At 37.6% G+C, this 19,250-nt stretch overlaps 1 protein-coding gene across 3 annotated transcripts in view; it reads left to right on the top strand.

Moving 5' to 3' along the window:
• The window catches only part of MTHFSD (methenyltetrahydrofolate synthetase domain containing), a 601,324-nt gene that overhangs the window by 503,375 nt on the left and 78,699 nt on the right, over positions 1-19,250 (top strand). The gene's annotated exons all lie outside the window — the stretch shown is intronic.

Below are 19,250 nucleotides of genomic sequence, written 5' to 3'. Positions count from 1 at the left end.
CTTTGCAAATCTGTAAAGCATTAATTTTCAGTCTGTTAAAAAAGTGAGTAGACAAAAAGTGACATCCTGAAATATTAAAATAAAAAAAAAAAATCAAAGTTTTCTTACACCAAGGACCATCTGGTTCTGTTGATCTTTGGCAGTTATGATGTCTCAGACATATATAGCTTGTTCCTGCTGTATTACCAGTGAGAAAGGTATTACTCTGAAATGTGATAATGTTTAAGAGCATGTACATCTATCTGTCTTGATGCATGACATCCATAGTGATGGTGGGTCATTGTTTGGCAGGGGCTTCTTAATTGTAAAAAAGTAATATCTATGCAACCTACCTATTCCATGTAGTATATAACACTGAAGATAAGGGTGTAGTTAGTCTGCATTTCTGACATTTGTTCATTGATTCATTTATACTTTCCAAAATATACTTGTCTGGAATTTGATTGTTACAGTTACTGGTAGTGTATTGCACTTTAACTGGCAAAATGCAAGTACAAGACTCCCTTGCCCCATATCTACTATGCCTGTAGTTGACTTGCCCCAAAGGTTGCATTCATACAGTTCATCTAGAGAGTTGTGATGTTGAATCAGTAAAACTACGGAGATGAACAGTAGCAGCATGGAGTTCGGATGGCAGGTAACTGGTTGGAATGGGAGTTCAGATGGCAGGTAACTGGTTGGAATGGGAGGAGGGTAGCAGGAGCCCCTGGGGAAGTCCAGATTAACAACTAGTTCTTCAGAGTCTTCTGTATCAAGAACATATTGAAGCACCCTACTCTGACTTAAACAGGGGCTAATGACTGTGTCACCAGGCTCCCTTCATTAACCTTCATCACTGCCTCTACCTCACACACACTCAGATGGTAACCATTTGAAATGTCAGGATCTGCTAGAACGACTCCCAAAACACAGAGACTTAATTGCCAAAAAAACAGACTTGCATATACTAAGTCTGAGATGGCCATTTCTCAGAATATTCCCTTTTCTCTTAGATATAGAGGTCTTGGAGTTGGCATATATAAGTTTGGGAGTGTGGGGGGATGGGCTGCAGGAGGACTTTCTGCCCTCCATAAAAAGAAGTGATGTTTGAGAAGGTGAAGAGTGATGTTTGAGATTCGCTCTTCTCCCTCATTTTTGGTCTGTTTTTTTTTTTTTTTTTTTGTTTTTGCCAGAGTATCTCCACTCTGCATTTGGAGTGCCAGCATTTTAATAGAGAGCCCATTCAGACTGCTCTGAAAAACTAAGAATGCGAGAACATAGGATCCTAGTGTGACACTGCACAAGAACAGAGGTGGAAGGTAAGGATTTATATTGACTTAAATTAATTGGATAGTAGAAATATTTAGCAAGCAACATTCAAGTAAAAGATAAGAAAGAAGTACACTGTAAGTAACACTCAAAGCTTCCCACAGTGCACATTAGGGCTTGTTAATTAAATTGTGTTTGAATACTTTAGAATTGTCCCTAGGAGGCATTTTAAGCAGACTAAAAAAAAACTCCCTTGCAGATACAGGTACATGTCAGCTGAAGACCAGGGTCTTAATTAAACCATAAACAGTTTAGAAATATTATGAGTTATAGATTCCCTACAGAAAAGAAAAGCAGTGAGTAATGATAGGTTCATAGGTTGGTACTAGGCTATCAGCCCTAGGTCCTATACAAGCCTAGCCATAACAATTCCCTGGCTATTTCTTCCCACATTATTTACTTTCCTGGACCCCTGTCTAGCAGGGTGACTGACGTGATCCCTGGGGTGAATTTCCTTTCTCCCATCCAATCGTCAAGGTTCCTCTTGAAGAGGTCCAAAGAGGCACTCTGCTTGACATGTATGGGCAATCTATTCCAGAGTCTGGGGAGTCTCTGGGTCAGAAACCTATCCCTCCAGCATGTTTTGTTTATTTTGATGACAAGGTTTAGATCCCTGGAGCGTGTAGCTCTGAGGGATTGGGATTTCTTTAAGTGTAGCATGTCCAACAGCTCTGGGTTTGACATGGCCTTGTATGTTAAGCAGAGATCGCCTCTGAGTAGACGATATGCGACAGAGTATAGCTGGAGTTTTTTAAGGCGGTCAGCATAGGGCATCTGCTTTAGGCCTGTGATTCTTTTAGTGAGGTATTTCTGAGGCCTTTCCAGTTGTTGCAGATGTCTTGAGAGGTACATACCAAATGGGGCGTTGTATTCTATAATGGGTCTAATGAGGGATGAGTACAGTGGGACAATGACCTCTTTTTTCTGGATGAAAAGCCCTTCGTGATGAGGTGTGCCACATAGAAGGATTTCTTGACTGTTGTGGCGATGTGGTTATCGAAGGTGAGACCACTGTCCACCTGTGTCCCTAAGTCTCTTATCACACTTTCTGTGTTTAGTGTACTGCCACCTATATGGTAATTCATGGATACATGTTTTTTCCCAAAGGGGATAACAGTACATTTCTTGGCATTGAGCTTGAGCCCATGGCTCTGGCACCAAGCATCTGTTTCTGTAAGGCCCTTTTGTAGAGTATCCACATCATTTGGGGATTCAATAATGGCTCCCAGTTTGCAGTCATCTGCAAACTTTGTTAGCCAGAGTCCCTTAGTGTTGACCTGTACTTCAGAGAAGTAGATGCCAAACAAGAGCGCCCCAGGACTGAACCCTGAGGTACTCCACTTGTCACTTGTCTGGAGCTGGATTTGGAGTCGGCTACTTTTACAGTGTGGGTTCTATCAGTAAGCCATTTAGCAACCCATTGGGTGACATAGGGATTAATACCCAACTTAGTATGTTTATCTATGATTCCAGAGTGGGGGATGGTGTCAAAGGCCTTGGCAAGGTCTAGATAGGCTGTGTGGACCACCTTACCCTTGTCCATGGCTCTGGAGACTGATTCAAAGAAGTCAATCAGGTTCAGGAGACAAGATCGGCCCTTCACAAACCCAAACTGGGTGGGGTCCAGTGTTTGAAGGTTGCCAATGTCTTTGTTTATAAGTTCCATGATAATACGCTCCATGGCCTTGCAGATAAGGCTTGTCAGACTGATGGGACGATAGTTTCCAGGATCCAAGGTGGATCCCCCCTTGTGGATTGGGATAACTGTAGCTCTGCGCCACTCAGTGGGCACGAAACCTGAGGTGAGGCTATGATAAACATGACACTTAGGTGAGGTGTCAGTTCATATTGTAGATGTATGATGAACTATCACCGGATTTTCACACGTGTAGAATAGCTTCACAAACAGGGAGACTACCCGCTTCTACCAGTATGGCTGCAATCACCTTTTCCAACGACGAAATTAAAATGCTTCACTACCCAGACAGGTATAAACTATTTTTTTAATTCGTATTAAGACCCACATTCTAGCCTTCAGATTGGATTTTGTGCTACAGGCTGACCTTCTATTGGAGAGTGGAAGTGACTTCATGACACTTGGAGGGCAAGCAAGCTTCACTGCTAAGTTCCTTTTACAAAATACCAAATCATTTTTTTTTCAGTCCAGTGGAGTTTGTACATTAGTTCAGACATGTAACATTGCTAAAACTTTACAAAAGTTGTTCTATTCATCCATGCGGCATAAGGGGAAAAATTTCCAAAGCCAATCCAAAAATGGCAAAACCCATGGCAACATCAACATCAGAGGCAACCAACATCACAGAAGCACTTCCAAACTTACCTTCCCCTTCATAATCTTGTGCAGTAGAAATTAGGCCAAATCTTTATATTTGTATCATCAGACTCTACAGAAGCAACTTTAACCAACACAAACACAGTCTTGTTGTCCACTGAAAATATCCATAAGACTTTTTAATAAACATTCAAGAAAATAAAATGGTTGAGCCCTTTCATCTTGTTACGTATCAGGCTTCATCGGAACACAAACAGGTATTTAGCCTTTATGAAGCCCATCATGTGACAAGTAAGTGAAATAGCTTTGCATTTTTCACAGCAGTGCCAAAAGAATTCAAACATCAACCTTAAATTTAAGCTCATTTTTCACAACAGATTTCGAAAACAATTACCATACAAGAAATGTCTTCAGGAGGTATGTCAGCGTTTGTATCAGAACAGAATGCTGAGTTAGTAGAGCATGGCTGTTTGGAAAATGTCTGTGAAACTAATAGGAACATTTTGGAGCCTCATTGCCACTTTAGCCATCTCAAACAAAAGTAAGTGAAATACCTTTTTGGGCTAATTCGTTTTTGGATAAATGTTTTTTCCCTCTCATCTGTTAACGATGAGACTGGAGAAACAGTTTTTCTCAAAAAGAAGAATTTAAGAAGCTTTCTGAAGTTTTCTGAAAAAAAACAAAGCAGTTTAGAGATTGATATGTGTCACCTATCTACACAGTTTGAATAACTATATACTGACAATAATGCATTATCTGACTTGGATACATGTCCATTTTCAGCGGAGGCCCAGGGAGAGAAGCTCTAAACTTACAAACAGATAAAGACAAGCAAGTTACAGTATATGCACAAACATATTGTATTAACATACAAGTTACAGTCTCACATTACAAGCCTGTGAAGAATACAGTTTATATTCAGAAATATATACAAATATGTTACAGTTTCTCTTATCAAACCTATAGGTGCAGCTATATACAGAGTATCTGCAGAGTTGTTGCAGTTTCTCTTTTCAAAACTTTTAGTGTAAGAGATAAATCGCTGTGAATAAAAATTGCATTGATATGGAAGTAGATGATGCTTTTGTCAGGGTTACAGCAAGGATATAGCCAGTGAATTTTAAAATATTGGGTTAGATTTTTTTTTAAACTGATTAACGGAGGGGGTTCATTGCAGAAAGCTTTTCATATTGGTAAAAACCGATTGATTAATGTGAAATGAGCGCAGGTAAGCTGAATTTGTGAATACTTGGTATACCTGAACATTCAGGTAACTCATCCTTTAACTTCTGTGTTACAAATCTTAAAACTTCTGGGGGCTTTCACAAAACAAAGCTGGATATTGCCCATCAAACAGGGTCTCACTAACCAGGTGTAAATTGAGCTGTAATACAAAGCTGGATGTTGCCCATCAAACAGGGTCCCACCACCCAGGTGTAAATTGAGATGTAATACAAAGATTTCCCTCCTTGTTGGAAACAAATATAACATTTTCAACAGCTTTGAAACATAGAAACATTTTTTAACAAAGCACCTATTTATTTAATTGAAGATTTGCCTCCTGAAATAGTCCAAAAAAGAACCTTTCCTAAGCCAAGGAATCAACTTTAGCAGCTATGGGATTCATTTTTTCCCAGCTATTCTAAAAGCCATCTACAAAGGTCTGGCCTTGGTAGCTGCTAAAGACCTTGCTGCTTTAAACATTGTGTCTTAAACTTGTGTTAAAGATTAGGAGAAATCAGCTGTTGCAGCTGTTTATGGACTTCAGAAACATTTTTGGATTGTGTGCATGTATTTGAGTGGGCTCCACCATAATTATATTTATATGAAGATATGTATTATAAAAGGTATAAAACCACCAATGCAAAAGAGTCAGTGTAATAAAGTGTTTGTTGCAGAAGAAAGGTAATTTAATCTAGTTATAGGAAATGCATCTTGCATTTACAAAATGGAGATTTTTATTGAAAGTTAATAAATTGAAAACAAAGTATTTATCAACTATCACAACAACAAAACAAGAGGGTTCTTTCTAAAAATGCTCCACTCCTAATTTTTCTCACAAATAAACTAGTCCTTCAGAATAAATAAAAAAATAACTTTATAAGCCAGAGATAACATCTGATATTATTTTTTGAGAGGGAATGATTCAACTTCTCACCTGTTTCACTGTGGGCTTCTTTAAAGGTGAGTATAGTTGGAATTTTTTGTCAAGTATTTAAAAAAAGAACATTAAAATAGATTTTTTTAATAAATTAATACATTTAGAAATTCTAGAGAGCTTAACTATAAATTATTGTACATATGCAGAAAAAGTAAGAATTTGTTCTTCATAGTTGTGTAAAAGAAGCAGGCAAGCATGAATTTTGCAAAACTGGCAAAGCTTATTATTATAAGGCAGAAATACACAGTTCTTTTTAAGATATTTACAAGGAGAGGAATGCAATAACTTTATTGAAATCATCAAGACTTTAGAAAAAAAATACAGAAGAAATGGAACAATTTGTTGAGTATGGTGACAATATGTTTTTCCACTCACTTACTTATATTCAAATTATGACATAGATTTTTTTTACAGAACGATGCTTTTTCTCTAAAACAAATATTCTTATAGTGGGGGTCAGATTGGAAAAAAGACTTGCTCTTGGAGCAAGTCTCTTACTCTGAGATCAAGTATTTTGGAATATGACCCTATATTTTCCTTTTTTTTTTTTTTCAACAGATTAAGGACTCTCCTGGACCAGATTCTCCTCCCACCAAATTTTACAAATGTTTTGCATCTGAACTGTGCTCTAAACTGTTGAATCTTATAAAATGCTTATTTTCTACATGTTCTACACGTTCCCTAAATCCTTATTTTTCTTTTGCCAAATTAATTAAAAACTCAGACAGTGATGGTTCTAGCTGCGCTAACTATGGATCAGTTTCTCTGATTTTTACAGATTATTTTCTTTACCTAATACTTCTCAATATCTGTAATTATCTACATATAAACCAGTTTGGTTTTATGCTACAGAAAATGTCTTCAGCTATTCATTCATTACAAGCTTGACAACTAGATACAAGCAATGAAAAATAGTAAATTTTCTGACCAAGATTTTTGTTTCCTTGATGCAAAAAAAATATATACTATTAAAAGAAACACTTTAATTTCCATTCTCACAAAATGAAATCTTCCTTACCCTATATAATATGACATATTATAATATAATGTAATATAATAAATATAATAAATGGGCTTTTCTATCAAACCAAGTATTTCTTCTGTATTAAAGCACCTGATTCAAAAATTAGACTTCAGGATGCCGATGTGTATCCTATATCACTTACTTTTTTATTAGCCATTCATTTTATTGTCAGAACAGTAGATCAAACTGAATATACAAGTCCACTAATAATTGGTAATCAACCAGTTAAACTAGCAGCTTATACAGATGATCTTGCTTACAACTACTGTCAGTACTGTATATTTTACTGTGAGCCTGATTTCAAACAGTAGCTATGAGTGTAAATGACTTACTCTAGTTTAACTCTGCCTTGATTCTGAAATATTTCTCAGTGTAAGTGACTTACTTTGGTGTAAGGCCTGTCCAAGGCTTATAGTGTGGATCATATTCGAAAAGACTTGCTCTCAAAGTAAGTCACTTACTCCGAGAGCAAGTCTTTTGGAATCTGGCTCTATATTGTCACCCTTTTTTCAATGGATTAAGGACTTCCCTTGCTATAATATAAACTTTTAAAAATGAAATCTATTATTTATTTTATCTCTCCAAATAGGTTGCTATCCCATAACAATAGTCCATCAACTAAAATTTCTATGTTGGTTATTTGCTGATTTTCAGTATTATATTGTAAAAGACCAATAAAAACAGCACTTTTCAAAATGGAAAACTTAGCAAAAACTGGGGAAATATCTTTTGCCAGGAAATTAATTTGTATTACTTAAATATTTATCCCTTGTGGGTCTCTCTTTTTTATATGTACTAAATACAGTTTTGCCTCTCAAAAAAGAATACTGTAAGGCAAGAAATTTAGTTAAAATTTCTCCGGAGATTATGACTTTCTAAGAATTACCTAGGAGTTTTTAATTTTACCAGAAAAAGTTTGGTTATGGTATTAAAGATCCAGAGATACGGTATCTTCTTTCATGTATTCCTTAAGTTAGTAAAATGGAATGTAAATGTTAATTTTCACTGCAACATTTTTTCTTGGGTTCTCGTGGTTTTCTTACAGCTTAAAACTTGAATCACCAGATATATCAGTGTGATCTAGACATATTTCTTTCTCCAAATTTCTCTTTTATTATTTATAAATTTCATCAATTGGTCAAAATACCAAATTTTTTAAACTAAAAATTATCAAAATGTTGGATCCATAATAGCACAGTTTTCACATATTCAACATGGTAACCAGTCCTTATTTTAGAGAAAAAGGCACTTTAAAAAATAAAAGATTATGGCCATCAATTGAAATTCATCAACTTTAAAACTTATAATGGATTGGAGAAATTATATACCTTCGCTTACTGAGTTTAAAGATGTCATTAAATTGTGTACATTCTTTTAGAAATCTCACTGTCCAACAGAAGTTTTTTTTTCTTATTGGCCTGTTTATATCCTGTAAAAATGTATTGGAAATATTCTGGTAAACACTGAAGCCATGGATGTGTTTCTGCTGGTACATTGTATGACGTTTAGTGGTCATATCCAAAGATCTGTCACACTGGTGACTAATTATATGGAATGTTATTGGTACAGAAAATAGTTGTGATTTTTCTACTTGTATTCTGTGCAAAATTGATTATACAAACCAAAAAGAATTACTGTTCCGATGTTCACCAAAACACCAAAAATACAGAACAGATGGAAGAGGCACAAATCCGTAATCCACATGAATTCCTTTATTAAGACGACTCTTCAGTCCAATAAAACACAGAAACAATAAGTTTCACTATACAGTCCACTAACGCGATTACACCAGCACTGCGTTTTCGTTTAAACCACTTCATCAGATGGAGACAAATGCATACCTACACATAAACCACTCCTTATATATTCATCAAAATAATTAAACAATTAGTTAATTAAAGGGAACAAGATACTTAAATATTTAAAGGGGTAAGACTTATAATGCATACAACACATACATTAAAATATATTATAATGGATTTCCCCCACATTGACCTGATACATTAATGGATTAATAAATTAATATTATTATCAAAATTTAATAAAAACTGTATAATAACTTAATCTAATAAAACAAACTAAATTCTTTAATACAACCAGCAAAAGCATTACAGCTTGTGGTATCCTATACTACCAACACTTTATAATGTAAACTGATTTTAATACACATTTAAAATAAGATAAATATAGAAAAAAATAATAAATAAAAAAACATAAAATGAAAACACTTAAAGCTTAGCTGATCTCAGCTTGAGTACAGGTGCTAAAGAGATGGCATCATTTAGACCTGGAGGTTTATTCGCCTCCAAGGAAAGCTGCCACAACAGCTCTTTATACTCAATCGAAGTTTCCCATAGGCCACCTCTTACATCCTTTTCCACTACTTCCAACAGAAAGAAGCTAAATTTAGCTTCCTGGCAAATTAATTTATGTTGGTATAAAGCATTATTAGTACATTTTGTTTTTATCTCATAGTAATGCTCATAACTTCTATTTTTTAACTTTCTTTCCGATTTCCCTATACAAAATGCATCACAATGATCACACAAACCTAAATAAACTATCCCAGAGGTGTGACAATTCTCAAAATATTTGCTCTGGATCAGTCTGTCCCTGCTCTCTAAAAAAATTGTTTGCTTAGTACAAATAAATGGGCATTGGGAACACCTTCCACATTTAAAGGTTCCTAATTTCCCTTCCTTAACTTTTTTCATACCATATTTACCCTCCAGAATAGTCTTTAAGCTTTTGCCCCTTCTATATGTACATTTCAAAGGTTCTTCAAAGATACATTTCAAATCCGAAATCTGACCAAACCTACACCATTCTTCCTCCAAAATCTTCCTAATTCTAGGTGCACTACCATTATAATCAACTACAAAATTGCCTGTACCCTCACTGTTAAGCTTTGTAGATTTTATCTCATTCAAGACAAAATTTGAACCCAAAATGGGTTTAAATTTGTCATATCTACCTTCCCTAACTTCTCTTTGCTCAATAAGATCTTTAGGGTAGCCACGATCCATAAACATATTGTGCAAAATCTTACATTCATCCTCAAAATCACTCTCCATTGATGTCATACGGCTACCCCTCACATATTGTCCCTTAACAATACCTTTTTTCTGATGGTAAGGGTGAGCACTATTAAAAGCCAAATAAGAATTTGAAAATGTTGGCTTTCTAAAAATCTTAGAATAAAAACAACCCTCACTTTTGCCTATAGTAATATCCAAATAATTAAAAAATTCTTTATCCTTATTATAAGTAAATTTTAAAAGATCAGTGGACTCTGAGATATACTTAAATTCATCCATCGTGCCCACCCATAAAAAGCACATATCATCCAAGAAACGCTTGTAACATTTCCAATTATGGGCATATTTTGAATTAATAATAATTTTTTCTTCCCAAGCTGTTAAAATAATATTAACATATGTGGGAGCACATCTTGCACCCATCCCTACTCCCTGAATCTGCTTAAAAATTCTCCCTCATAATGAATAAAGTTGTTGTTTAAAACTAATTCCATAAAAACTAGAATCAAATAAAATTCATTATTATTAAATTTACCATAATTTATCAGGGCTTCTTCAAACCACATCATCCCCTCACTATGGGGTATAGATGAAAAAAGGTCCACTATATCAATAGTTATAAAAGTAATATTGTAAACCCATCATGTCACAAATGTGAGATGAAGAACATCCTGAGTTATACTACGCAAAAGGTCCCAAGAGTCTTTAACAGTCCCCTGGCCTCCCATAGATAAAGACTTTAGCTTTACATCCAACCATATCGCCAGTGGTGCAGTAACTGAGCCCTCCGAAATAACAATAGGTCTCAAAGGGGGGTCTTCCAAGTCTTTATGTACTTTTGGTATCCCAAAAATAGAGGGGACCTTAGGTTTCTCAACGTGAAGGTATTTAAAAGTTTCAACATCAATAGAGCATTTCATAAGCAAGTCATTTAAAACCACATATATTTTTTTATTACCTATATTAATCTCATTTAAAGAGGCTCTGACATATTTGTCTAAATCATCTAAAATTTCCATCATCTTAGCTTCATATAAAATATTATCCATAATAACAGAACCTCCACATGACTGCTACTTAATGTTTTGTTTGTTTGTGGCAGCGGCTGGGTTTGGGTAGTTGTAGACTAACCCTCTTGATGTTTCCCTTTTTATGCAAGAATGTCATGTTATGTTTTTGTTAACTCCGTAAATGGAGTGATTAAAAAAAACAATAAAAGGGATTTTCAAAAAGATTGGATTATCTGCTGCAGTACAAATTGATACTATTCAGGTTTTGTGAAGGTGAGGAGAAAGCACAGACCTAAATGAGTTAATCTTTGAAGTACCACAGCTGTCAGTGGCATATGGGCAGCTAGAAACTGATTTCTTTTTTTTAAATAGATTTCCATGAAGCCTCTGGCTTTCTTTACTTCTTTATGGAAAACATTGAGAGGTTTTGGATGAAATCAGACGTGCTGAGTGCACTCTGTGTGCATTTAAAGGTCTTGCTAGTGGCCTACTTTCTTCTCAGTTGTTGACAAATGCACAAAACTTCATCCTCCCAATTTATGCGTAAGTATACACCCTGTCACAGAAAGACAGGCATCTACATTTAAGCCATATCTATCACACTTCCAGATAGTTTTCTGATACCTTTATTCCTTGAGCTAATTGACTGTGAAGTAATGTATCACCTTTATTGAGCACATTAGATGTATTTGCTAAGTTGTCGGGTCTAAACACAAACTGCCATAAATCATACCTGTATCCTTAAATGATGAACTGCAAAGTATTCAACAAAGACCAACTCATATCTCCCAGAAAGATAGCATCAGCTGTTTCGGAGGTAATCTTGAAGTGAAGGACTGCGACACGACAGATAGTTAATACCAGTACCAGTAACAAAGATTTCTATTGTACATGACATTATGTTTCATTTCCAACTTTCACATTTAGGTCCGACTACAGGAACTGGTGTTACCCTTTTTGTGAGATGGATTTATACTCAGAATCAGCCTGTCCATGGTAGCTATCCCTATCAACATAGGATGGGGTGGGATTTCCTATCTTAAGCTTGTTTGCAAGCCACCTTTTATTAGCCATCCCAGAATTAACACACTCTGACTCCCAGCTCTGCCAAACTTGAACCCCCCTGAAAGAAATCTATAGGCTTGGGAGGGTGGCCTAATGGTTAAGGTGTTTGCCTTGCAAACACAAGGTGCAGGGTTTGAGTCTCACAAGGGACCATTGGCTAGGCTTAAAATGGCTCGCAAGGGCAGTTAGCTTAGTACTAATCTATGAACCTATGAACCTATGATCTGATAAAATGACTTGGGAACCCAGTTCTTGTACAAGAAAAACCTCTGGCCACAGATAAATTTGAGCTGTTGCCATTGCTGTAGCAGGATAAATTGTAATTGTGCTTCAGGTGAAATGGATTGTATTAGCAGCTTGGACACCTGCTGGTGTGGAAGGAAGAGGAAGGATAAGACTGATGCCTCTTCACCTCTCCTGGGGTGGGGGGTGTGGAATTTTACTAGTGAAGCAGAGTTGTGCAGTTTATCCATTGATTTAGGGTTGAGGATGTGGGTGTTTGAGGAACATGTCACTGTGATAGAGGAGGAATGACAGTCCTTTGCGACAGCATTGCATATCCTCTTCCATGGTATCAGCACACCATGTCAGATGAGAGGTATTGCGAGTGCAAGTTAATCCCAGCCTGCGTGGGTGGTAATGTATTGTAGGGCTCTCAAATGCACTCCCTTATCCAGTCTTTGTCACACCAGTTTGTGGGTGGGCTGGTAACTTCATACTAGTGGAGGATACTGGTTAATACCAGTATAACCAGATTATACTACATGGTAGGAGGTAGTAAGAACTAAATAGGGAACCATGCGCATAGTAAAAAAAAAAAAAGCTAAATGGGGAAACTAAAAAAGGTATAGACATTTGCAAAAAAAAAAGTATACTTGGCATGCTGGTAGCACCACCAAATACATATGCCTTTGATACATGATGCTACAAAGTTCAAGAGTGAGAAACTTTAGCATCTTATGTATCCTGTATCACATTCAGAAAGAATATTCTCGGTTTTCTCTTGCTCTTGGCTCTTGATCTCTCAACTCTGCAAAATTCTTTCCTTGCTTCCTTTGTGATAGTGTTGAATAGAGATTATTCTATACATATACAAATATTTATTTATGTTAATCTGGGATTGGGGTGATCTTATCTGACTTCTCTGTTACTCTGAGAAATCCTACAGTGGGCAGTGGAGGGTTGTGGAAATCAAACCCAGTACCAGCAAAGTCTGCAGGGCAACAGCAAGGCACAAACAATTACCGTTAAACAACAACTAACTGTTGTCTGTCAATGCACATATGGCTACTATATGTGTGGAATGTATATAATGCAACAGCTAACATTAGGCAGACATCACAAACTAATCTCAAAACAGGAGAGCTTCTCAAAACAGATGATAGGATGTATGATATTTATAAAGTATGATGAAAATGTTTGAAATAGAAACATAAGTTGAGTGGTATATAGGCAGTTTTTTGTATGTATGTTTGCATTATTTATATTATTTTTTTTTTTAGGGCCATGCATCCCCCCCATAATCAAGAGCCTGAATCTCTGGCCTGACAGTGGACACTGACAGTGGAGAGGGTTACACATGGAATACAAATTGATACACTCCAATTTTTTTCAGCACTATTCTTTTATTAAGCACAGCACAATTTCCCAGAGCACATGCTCAACCCTAGATCTCTCTGTCTGTCCCCCATCTGTCCAGGTCCTCCAAGGTGGCAGGCTCCAGTGCTGTGGCTGTGTGCTGTGTCCCTGCCCCTGCCCCAAGTAGCTGGACACTGGGGCTGGCATAGATTACCTATGCTACCAATGTTGTAGATGCACTGCCACCAGGTAGATGCACTAGTCCCATTACTATAAGTGTCTTAAAAATTAATATATTAAATATTAGCGAAAAGAATAGCAATGATTTATCCAACCAAATCAGCCAAAGCCCTATTAGCAAACAATCGAATAACAATTTTTTTTTGGAAAAAAAAAATGTTCCTAAAAAAATAAAAAAATAAAAACTTCAAAACATTACATAAAGTGGGGGGTTTCACCCCAAAACACCCTGATGTGGGGGGGCTGTGCCCCCCACATCCCCCCTACTTAAATGCTTATATGCCGTTTCACTATTTTGCTGTTTCGTGCTTTCAAGGTCGATCAAAACACATTCTAAGGATTGCATCTTTGATTATATAATAGGAGCCCTCTTAAAAAGGTATCCAATTATACTGAGTGAAATCAATATTAATACAAATGGTAATGTTGACCAAACAGCAAGGCTTTCAAGAGTAGCCAGAGTTATCACCAAATAAATATATGCAAATACTCCCAAAACTTGAATATTTTCTAAAAAGGACCAGCCACAATGAAAAGTTTAAATATATTTAATAATAAATAATAAAAGAAGAAGACGATACTAAATATATATTTAGAGTAACTTCAAATCACAGGAAATATTGAAAATAACATTGATGGACAGACTTGTACAAATTAAGAAAAGCAATCTCTAAACTAATCTTCGGTATATTCCTGATGGAATCTAGGAGAATTACTACTCCCTAATAACTTACTTGATAGAACAAGGCACAGTGAAATACGTGAGCAGTCTTTCTGGTCAGGTTCCTCAAAACAGAATACTCAATACTCTGAGATTACTCCCTGTAAAATATAATATCCAAGATGGCTTGCAGAATGATTACTTCTGGTCACCTGACTGTAGGTTCTCACAGTATCCCACTTTGAAACTGAGACAGAAATTTAGCATAGACAGCTACAATACTCATCTTAATGTTTATGGCAGTGCCTGGGGCTTTCCCTCTTTTTATGAGCTAATGAACAAAGGCTTCTTCCAGACCCACCGTCTCCAGTCCTATTCAGCACCATGGGGTGTCATTTTAATGTTTTAACAGCTCATTTATATTTCCCTTATTTTTCTTAAAGTAAGCTAACTGGTTAACCTCTGCTGTCCCAGTATCCTCTATTAAAACACACACATTTAATTTAGTTACAATAATACATGCACATTTCTTTTCATTCCAGCAGGGTGCACTCGTGATACAGTTTAACACAAGCAAACCTCACAAATAGATTTTCAGCACAAACTTCTGTACAACTCAGTATAATATACAAATGACATATAATTATTTACAAAATTCCAGCTAGCTGTGCTGGCACAAGTCATGCATCCACTACCCTACTCTGCTGGCATGGTGACAGTACCTCCTATTGTCACATAAGTAATTATTTTATTGTATAGTGCTGCCAGCCGTGTTGCTCATAATGTTGAGATGCTGAGTGTGAGATCATGTAGCTTCGAAGAAGACAAGGACAGATGGTTTCACTGTTAGTTTTCTCACATGATGTGGGTATTAGAATAAGTAAAAAGTGATCACCCTATGTTTGATAGCGTCCATCTCTTTGTAGGAACTGCAAACATATAGATCCAGTATCAACAGGAAATTTGTCTTGTATTAAAAAAAGTTAAAGAAGTCTTTCCTGCATCAGGTTGGTCACAACAGGCAGCTTAATCATTTCTGTGACCCCCAAGAGTTTCTAGAAAATTAAACTTTATATTCATGGAATAAAAGGTTTAATTAATATGAAAATGCTCAGGAGAGCTGAACTTTGTGGATTATTGTAATAGTTTTTATAAGGACTATATTAGTAGTTGCACATAAAACTGAAGTTGCTGGTATCTTAATACTCTGCAAGTCATTTATTTTGTATTGCAGTAATGTCATATCTTCTCTTACCCTTTTGTGCAAACTGTACTACTTGACTGGATTTATGGTTCTGTTTTTTATATTCAATCTGGTAGATAAAATTCCATAAGGAAAAAAAGAAAAAGAAATGAAGAACAAAAGTTCATCGTCCTGCAATGGTCTTGATACTGCAGACGTCAAAATCCTGCTGTTATATTTTACTTGGTCATTGCAGACTTCTGACTAGAAGTCCAGTCTTTTTGTGTTGAAAGAATGTGACATCCTTCCTGATCACAAAGGTAACCGAAGGGCAGAAGTTAACCCATGTCCATACATTTTGTCATGATAGCTTGCTTATAACTGTGCCCTGGTCTCTGTGTACGTATAATCTTCTGTGGCATACGAGCACACGGCACACTGTAAACATGAATCATGGTTTTTAATGGCGGTGTACACATTTCATTAGGAATTATTTCAGTGCTCAGTTCATTCCTGCTCCCATCTCTACAGCCTGAACAAGTGCTGTCCTCCTGAATGACATGACAGAACAGTACAGTAGATGCATAAGTAACAAAGTATTCTTTAGTATATAGATGTCCTGAGCCATGCTCCACCATCACAGTTGGCTGTGATTCATAATATCTTAAAAGTATCACTGTCATTAGGAGTGAAGGCATAACTAGGGTGATTACTATAATATAGTAATGAGGGAATGAGGGTTTTTGTGGGCTCCTATTAGCAGGAACTTGCCAGAGTCACTGTGTGGGAGCAAGACAGATTTGCTTGTGCTAGCACATTTATCTGCACAGCAAGGAACTCTGGTACTGGTAGGGATTTCAGTTCTGTAACACAGGTGTTTTCTTAATTTCTTTATTAGACATATATTTATCAGCTGTGCATGCATACCAGTATATTTACAGGGAAGGGGAATTGCTGTGATGATAAGTGCAACACTATGGGACTATAAGAAGTTACAGGCCCATAGATTATCTCTTTAGTGTATCCAGTACACTGTTTCTCAGCACGTCATCTTTGTCTCACAGCTTCTTCTCCTGCAGTGAGCTATCAATCATAGCAGCAAATAGCACAAATTTGCCTCTTTGACAGCTAAGGGAAGGTATTTATGGGGATGGGAGATGAGTTTAAGGACTACAACACTGGTATAACAAAAGAATGAAAATGGGCCACTTTAGAAAGAAAATAAAGTAACAGGAACGGAGAATACTGTTCTGTATGATTATTCCTGTTTGTCTTTTAAGTAGTCATTGAAAAGCAAGAAATGGTAATTAAACCTGAATGACTAAAAGAAAGCAGGGTATATGTGAAAACACATGTAAAGTCAACACATTGAGAGGAGCTTAGGGGCTATGATGTAATATTTTAAAGCCAAACACTGCAGTGTGGGAAACCTACAGGTAGACTAGAAAATCAAGATGCCAGACCCCATGTGGGTTCATAGGACGATGCTAGGCTATCGGCCCAGAGGCCCTTATAAGCCTAGCCAAGAATTTCACCCATATTCCCAAAAAGTCAGCACCTGTTTTCTCTGTCCAGCAGGGACACAGGTGGGATTCCAGGGGTATATTTTCTGTTTCCCATCCAGTCATCCAGGTTCCTCTTAAAGAGGGCTGGTGAGGTACTCTGCTTGACATGGAGAGGAAGTCTGTTCCACAAATGGAGGAGTTGTTGGGACACAAATCTATCCCACCAACAAGTTCTGTTAATGTCACGGACCAGACTGAGACCTTGCGTGTGGTTTGCGCGAGTAGAGTTTGACTTACGGATATGCAGCAACTCCATCAAGGCTGAGTCTGAAACAGCCTCTTATGCCAGACACAGGTCACCTCTGAGCAGTCTGTACAAGACTGAGTAGAGGGACAGGGCTTTCAGCCTATCTGTGTAGTATAGATGTTTGAGACCCTGGATTTTCCTGGTCAGGAACCTCTGTGGTCTCTCCAGCTGCTGCATGTGCTTGGCAGTGTACATGCCAAAGGGGGTATTGTACTCGATAATGGGTCTGATAAGGGATGAGTGCAGAGATGTTATGACCTCCTTGTTCCTAGATGAAGTACCCTTACTTATGAGGTGGGCCCTGAAGAAAGCCTTCCGTACAACTGAGACAACATGGTGGTCAAAAATCAGGTTGCTATCAACCTGGGTGCCCAAGTCCCACACGACTGATTGCATGCTTAGTACATTGTTATTAATGTGATAATTAGTGGGGGACACCATTTTCCCCATACGGGATAATGATGCATTTCTTGGCATTCAGTTTGAAGCCATTCTGTTAGGATGAAGCCAGTGCAAAGGCTTTGGTTGAATAGAGTGCCTAGTGATGCTGAGAGGTTTTGCCTGAGTATATGTAGGACACATCCAGGGATGTTGTCGGGTCCCATGGAGGCTGTATTTTCTGCCTTTGAGAGAGCATTAATAACATGCTCCCTTGTGATGAGAAGAAGGGGGCAGGTGCTGAGGATGTCCTCATTTACTGATGGGGGGGCAGGGGGGTGAAGATTTCACTGTCTGCCAGCAGGTTAGCTATATGTATGGTGTTTGTGTATGTGGTATTCTTGACCTCCATTTCAGAGCAGATTTGGGAGTTACCTTTGAGATTGCAGATGTATGTGAAGAAGGCCTTGTGATTGTCCTTAGTGGATGTGGCCAATTTGGACTCAAAGTTAGCCTTAGAGGATTTCACCAGTGACCTTATTTGCTTGTTCAGACAAAGGAGAGATTGCTTCCAACTTGGCACCTGCCCCTTCTTGGTCCTGGACAGCAATTTTGTCCTTTTATTATAAAGTCTGTTTATTGCTACTGTCCACCAGACAGGTTTACTCTTCCGTAAGGAAGATGATTTGGTCCTGTCAGGTATTGTTGAGTCCTTGCAGCTGTATAGGTGCTCCTATAGTTTATTGGTGTGAGCTTGGACATTAGTGCTTGATTCAACTGAAGGGAAGGTGGCTGTGAAGCTGCTTATACCTGCTCTCAGGTGGTTGTAGTCAGCTTTGGGAAAGTTTTTTTGCTCAACCCTGGCAAAGGTGGAGTCAGGGGAGATGGTGACTTCGAAAGTTATTGCTTTATGGTCAGATCTTACGAAGGAGGATGACATTGTAGGGGGTGCTACAGTGGCTACTTAGGTTGATTAGTACCAGGTCCAGGATATTTTCGCCTCTTGTGGGGGTGTCGACCAACTGATGCAATGCATTGGCATTGACGAAGTCGTGGAATCTGTGGGTGTTCGTGTTTGAGCTAGAATAGGTCTTTCACTCTATGGTTGGATAGTTAGTCACCCAGGATCAAGGTAGAGGGTTGAATCTTAATGGATTCAAGTAAGTGCAGATAGGTGGAGAGGGCCTCATGAGTCATGGTTGGGGGTCTGTAGCTAGCTATGATTTGAGTAGGTGTTTTATCAATAGTTAACTGCACCTAGAGTGTCTCCTGTGCGTCATACTGTTTGACCAGCCTGGAAGTGTGTACGTCTTTGATAAATATTGAAACTCTACCTACTTTGGCCTTGTAGCCCTCTGTTTGGGGTCTGAAAGTATGGTAGGACAAGTAACCTGATAAGGCTGGGGTGCTCTCCCCAGCTTTGAACCAGGTTTCAGTGACAGCACAAATGTCAGCATCTTCCATGGTGAGGAATGCTTGCAATGAGTGCAGTTTCATGT

The sequence above is a fragment of the Protopterus annectens genome, chromosome 8.part1 (genome assembly GCF_019279795.1).
Source record: "Protopterus annectens isolate FY-2018-M chromosome 8.part1, PAN1.0, whole genome shotgun sequence".
NCBI lineage: Eukaryota > Metazoa > Chordata > Ceratodontiformes > Protopteridae > Protopterus > Protopterus annectens.
Note: the sequence above shows the minus strand (reverse complement) of the source record. Positions and strands in the feature narration are given on the sequence as shown.